This window comes from Somniosus microcephalus, chromosome 8, assembly GCF_052327205.1.
Source record: "Somniosus microcephalus isolate GS21.2 chromosome 8, FLI_Smic_1.0, whole genome shotgun sequence".
In the NCBI taxonomy this organism is placed as follows: Eukaryota; Metazoa; Chordata; class Chondrichthyes; order Squaliformes; family Somniosidae; genus Somniosus; species Somniosus microcephalus.
The window spans coordinates 137,043,291-137,049,290 of record NC_140994.1 but is presented as its reverse complement, the minus strand read 5'-3'; the positions used below and the strand labels follow the sequence as shown (position 1 = coordinate 137,049,290).

Genomic DNA, 6,000 nt, shown 5'->3' with positions numbered 1-6,000 from the left:
GTTATATTGGCCAAGACACCAGGGATAACTCCTCTGCTCTTCTTCAAAATAGTGCCATGGGATCTTTTAATTCTACCTGAGAAAGCAAACAGAGCCTCAGTTTAACGACTCATCTGAAAGACGGCACCTCCGACAGTACAGCATTCCCTGAGTACTGCCCTGGAGTGACAGCCTAGATTTTTGTGCTCAAGTCCCTGGAGTAGGACTTGAACCCACAACCTTCTGACTCAGAGGCCCTGATTAAAGCCCAAGGTTGTTTTTTTCAAGCAAATTTTCCAGGATAAAGCCACTGAACGCAGGGCCAGTGTTTCAGGTGACTGAATGAGTCAAATTCTGTTTTCCTTAAATAGGATCCTGTGGCGGAGCCACCAAAGGACTCAGAGCGGTTGTACATAATTCCTTTAACAGCAATGTAGTTACTGCCTGTGTCTGTACCTTTAATTACACTGTTTAACTGTACTATGTCTAGTTACCTTTACAGCACGGTTTCAACGTGATGATGTCATGCTGTTAGTCACGTGATTCCCCAATGGCGGGAAGAACGTGATGACATCATGACATCAGCTTTCAGACCAGAGGATCAGTCCTCGTGGAGCCTTCAAAGAGAGCAGACCTGTATTCGATGTATTCCAGCAGCTCCAGTTAAAACCTGTTTTGTTCCATTAAAGTTCATTATTTTGATTGCCTGAGTCAAACTCAGTCTTTTAGTTAGGAACCTCCGTTCCTACATTGGTGACCCTGACTTCTATGAACAGTTTTCATGGAAGATTCATCATGGCCACAGTTCTGGGAGCAACAACCAGACGCCTGGTTTATCCAGGCTGAAGCCCAGTTCGCCATCAGGAACATCGTCGTGGATCAGACCCGTTACTACTACGTGGTCTCCGCCCTCGACAGCGCAACTGCCTCACGGATCATCAGCCTCCTCGGTAGTCCTCCTACTGACAGCAAGTATGATACGATAAAGGCGCGGTTGCTACAGGTCTTCGGGCTCTCGAAGTCCGAGCGCGCTCACCGGCTCATCACGATGCCTGGCCTCGGGGACTCCAAACCGTCCGAGCTCATGAGCCAAATGCTCACGCTCTTGGGTGCCGAACCAGAATGCTTCTGCTTCCGGGAGCTTTTCCTCTACCAAATGCCGGAGCAGGTACAGGTTGCCCTAGCCAGATCCGACATTACAGGCTGCGCCGAGCTTGCTGCTGAAGCCGATAAGATTTTCACTGTAACCCAGCAGTGCTGCGCGGCCACGAGGCGCCCATCCCCCGCAGACGCGGTTCCAGCTCCTCCTGCAGCGGGCTGGTGCTCCTACCACGCCCGTTTTGGCGCAAAAGCACGATGCTGCCACTCCCCCTGCAGTTTTTCGCCCAAAAAAAACCCAAAGCTCCTGCAGCGTTCCTGGCGAAGGAGGACCGGGTCTAACGGGCGCTCCGCGGTTGCGATGGCCATCAGATCTACGGGGAAACTTCTTTATATCACCGATTCCCTATCGGGTCGACGTTTCCTTTGTGACACCGGGGCGCAGTGTAGCATTCTACCTGCGTCGAAGCTCGATATGCAGGCTGGGAACCACGGTTTTTCCCTCGTAGCGGCTAATGGTGCAGCAATTCAAACTTTCCGAAAGCGGCGGGTCCAAGTCTGTTTCGGCGGTCAGCGCTTCTGTTGGGAATTCATCATGGCCACAGTCTCACAGGCCATCCTAGGGGTGGATTTTCTGTGTGCCAGCAGCCTCCTCGTCGATGTCCGGCACCGCCGGTTGATCAACGCGGCCACCTTCCACTCGATTCCGTGCGACCACGGTACCACCGTGGCACGCTCTATTGCCTGCACTTTCCCTCCTCCGGATGACTTCACTCGGCTCCTCGGAGAGTTTCCAGAGCTGACAAGGCCCACTTTCTCTTCCTTGGCCACGAAGCATGGTGTTGAACATCATATCACCACTACTGGCTCCCCGGTTTATGCGCGGGCTAGAAGGCTCGAACCCGGCAAGCTCACGGCTGCGAAAGCAGAGTTCGACACGATGGAGCGGCTCGGGATCATTCGCCGATCCAATAGTCCCTGGTCTTCGCCTCTCCACATTGTTCCAAAACCGGGCGGCGGCTGAACGATGCCACCACTCCTGATCGGAACCTGATTCCGCATATTCAGGATTTCTCGGCCCATTTGGCGGGAAATTCTATCTTTTCTAAAGTTGACCTCATCCAGGGGTATCACCAGGTTCCCGTGCACCCGCAAGACATCCCAAAAACCGCAGTCATCACCCCTTTCGGCCTCTTTGAGTTCCTGTTGATGCCGTTTGGCTTGAAGAACGCGGCACAGGCGTTCCAGCGCTTAATGGACTCCGTGCTCCAAGACCTAAGCTTCATCTTCATCTACCTTGACGACATTCTCATCGCCAGTGCTAGCAAGGAAGAGCACATCTCCCATTTGCATACCCTCTTTACGCGCCTCAGCCAGCACGGTTTAATCATCAACCCGGCCAAGTGCCAGTTCGGACTGCAGCAGATTGATTGCTTGGGACACCGCATAACATCGGATGGCACCGTCCCCTTAATGACGAAGGTGGAAGCGGTTACCTCTTTCCCGCGCCCGCCAACCATCAAGGCTTGCAAGAGTTCCTGGGGATGGTCAACTTCTATCACCGTTTCATCCCTAAGGCGGCTCAGCTTATGCAACCCTTGTACGGGGCCCTCAAGGGCAAGTCCGGTAAGGATCCAATCAGCTGGACAGCCGAGATGGGCCAGGTGTTCCTCAACACCAAGAGTGCTTTGGCCAACGCAACCATGCTGGCGCACCCACTTCCAGGTGCTACCATCGCCCTTACCACGGACGTGTCAGACTACGCCATCGGCGCAGTGCAAGAGCAGTGGGTCAACGGCACGTGGCAACCGCTGGTGTTTTTCAGCCGTCAACTACGGAAAAATTAAAAAAAATAAAGCACCTTCAATCGGGAGTTACTGGCCCTTTTCCTAGCCATTCGCCATTTCCGGTTCTTGTTGGAAGGACGTCCCTTCACGGCTTTTGTCGACCACAAGCCTCTAAAGTTCGCCATGGCCAAGACCGCCGAACCGTAGTCCGCTCGTCAACAACGTCACTTGACGTTTATTTCCGAATTTACCACGGACATTCAACATGTGTCTGGTAAGGACAACCGGGTGGCGGATTGCCTCTCCCGTGCGATGGTCCACGCGGTTCACCTGGGGATCGACTACGCCCTCATGGCTGCAGATCAGGCCTCGGACTCTGAGGTTCAATCATACAGAACCGTCCCCTCTAGTTTCCAAGCGACCGATGTCACTTTCCAGGCCACAGGCGCCACACTCCTTTGCGACGTCTCCATGGGCGTTCCCCGACCTATCGTGCCGGTCGCATGGTGCCGGAAGGTGTTTGATGCCATACACGGGTTGTCGCACCCTGGGATGAAGGCTTCACAACGGCTTATGTCGGCGAAGTTCGTCTGGAAAGGTATGCACCTCGATGTCCGTGACTGGGCTAATACCTGCGTAGTCTGCCAGAAGGCCAAGGTCCAGCGTCATGTTAAAGCTCCAGTGGCTACGTTCGCTGTTCCGGAGCATCGTTTTGACCACGTGCGTGTGGACCTTGTGGGGCCGCTTCCGCCTTCTCAGGGTTATACTCATCTCCTCACCATGGTGGACCGCACCACTAGGTGGCCAGAGGCAATTCCTTTGGTTTCCACCACTTCGGCAGATGTCGCTAGAGCTTTCATCTCATGTTGGGTTGCCCGTTTCGGGGTACTGGCGGACATCTCTTCCGACCGTGGACCACAATTTTCCTCGGAGCTTTGGAACGCTGTAGCTCAGGGGCTCGGCACTAAACTTCATCGCACCACCGCCTATCATCCACAGGTGAACGGCCTTTGCGAGCGATTCCACAGGTCGCTTAAAGCCGCCCTTCGGGCCAGTCTTCAAGGTGCAGGATGGGTGGACAGACTTCCATCGGTCCTTTTGGGTCTTTGTACGGCGCCCAAAGACCTGCAATCGTCCTCAGCTGAACTCGTCTATGGCCAGCCTCTCCGAGTACCAGGGGATTTCCTCCCTTCTCCCACAGAGCCATGGTCCGCCTCCCAGCAACTCGTTAGCCACCAGGAAGTGGCCAGATGCTTTCCTCTGCCAGGTTATCGAAGTCGATCAGACAGACTTGTCAGACCTCCCCCTCATCTCACTTTTTCTGTTAAAGACAATTCTGGGGGGCGCATGTGGCGGAGCCACCAAAGGACTCAGAGCGGTTGTACATAATTCCTTTAACAGCAATGTAGTTACTGCCTGTGTCTGTACCTTTAATTACACTGTTTAACTGTACTATGCCTAGTTACCTTTACAGCGCGGTTTCAACGTGATGACGTCATGCCGTTAGTCACGTGATTCCCCAATGGCGGGAAGAACGTGATGACGTGATGACGTGAGCTTTCAGCCCAGAGGATCAGTCCTCGTGGAGCCTTCAAAGAGAGTAGACCTGTATTCGATGTATTCCAGCAGTTTCCAGTTAAAACCTGTTTTGTTCCATTAAAGTTCGTTATTTTGATTGCCTGAGTCGAACTCAGTCTTTTCGTTAGGAACCTCCGTTCCTACAATCCCAGAATTTTATTGCCGTTTTGGGGCCACATTTCAGTTTACTCCATTATTCCTTGAAATCTGCAAACAGTGGCCTTCATTATAGGAATAAAGTAATCTAGATTGTTAGTTTAAATAAAACACGATTAAATAGAATAGAAAGCATCTTTGGAGCGAGGCTGTGGCCCGGGAAATCTGCCCATTAAATGGTGTTTGCAAACAGGGCGCTGTGTCTTTAAATTATTGCATCAGCGGGCGGAAAGTGCTGTGATTGGCTCAGTGGTAATGCGTTACGTGAGAGGACGTGGCTGTTCCAGAGGAAGCCAAGTCAGCAGCAGGAACCGGTGCAAGTGTACAGCGAGGGAGGAGCAGCTACTGTGAGAGAGACGGTGAGCGCACAGAGCACACAGCTGGAGAGCAGCCTGGAGAGAGAGAGAGAAAGAGAAAGAGAAAACCTCAGCTCCGCTTCAGAGACAGGCAGAGAGCTGAGCTCGGGTGAGAGACAGGGAGCTGTGGGGTTAGAAGCAGGGAGCTGAACTCTGGGGCTGGAGGCAGGGCTCTGGGGCTGGAGGCAGCGTGAACCAGCTGTAGCTGTAGAGGGGATCGAGAGACCGATTCTCACATTCACATTGGACACTGAGTCTATTCGGAGTGGCAGTTTTACTCCAGAATCCTGTTTGTGTGTATGTATGGCTATCTGCCCCGTCTCTATCCTTCCTCAAAAGTGACAGTACATGTGGGAAATGAGTCCTAGGCCGTGTTCACTGCTAGTTGAAGAGTCTGAGCAGTAAGCTTTATATATTGTGTATTAAACTTCTCCATAGTGCGATCCTGCTCTTAGTCAAATGGACAATTTGAAACTTACTCGCCTGCAATGGGCAAATAAACTCTGAGCTAATGTAACCCTCCAATTCCTCATGCTTTTGAACTACCCAGACATTGCATCTATATCAATTTTGGCAAAATTGAACCTTAAATCAAGAATGAAAAGTGTCAAAAGAAGAAAGTAAAGTTACAAAGGAGGGTGGCTCACTGGTCGGGTGTTGATTTGGGAGATACTTTTGTTGGATTGCAACAGGCTAATAAACTGGCCTAGGCTTAGTTTGAGCATGTGGGCATGTCACTTTTTTTTAAGGAAGTTGTATCCTGAGGAGTTGTATAGCTTCTAGGTGTATATTTTTCTTTTGTAGCGAGATGGGCATTCCTGCCAGTCATGGGATCTTTTACTCTCACCTGAGAGGACAGGCCGGGCCTCAGTTTAATGTCCGAAAGACGGCATCCTCGACAGTGCAGCACTCCGTCAGCCTAAATAATGTGCTCAAATTGCTGAAATGGGACTTGAACCCACAACCTTCTAACTAAAAGAAGGATAGCAACTCCCGACCAGTGTACGATAGATTTTGTGATTCCTGTTGCTATCAATTTGCAGTGC

General features: G+C 51.7%; 1 protein-coding gene across 2 annotated transcripts in view; it reads left to right on the top strand.

Moving 5' to 3' along the window:
• The first annotated feature begins 4,850 nt into the window (after window positions 1-4,850).
• The window catches only part of sil1 (SIL1 nucleotide exchange factor), a 40,549-nt gene continuing 39,399 nt past the window's right edge, over window positions 4,851-6,000 (top strand). The window contains exon 1 of one of the 2 annotated variants that reach the window (XM_085995155.1): window positions 4,851-4,957. The gene's annotated coding sequence lies outside the window, so the exon portion shown is untranslated. Of the gene's footprint in view, window positions 5,064-6,000 lie in introns of both variants that reach the window. The other variant, XM_085995156.1, reaches the window with a different exon arrangement.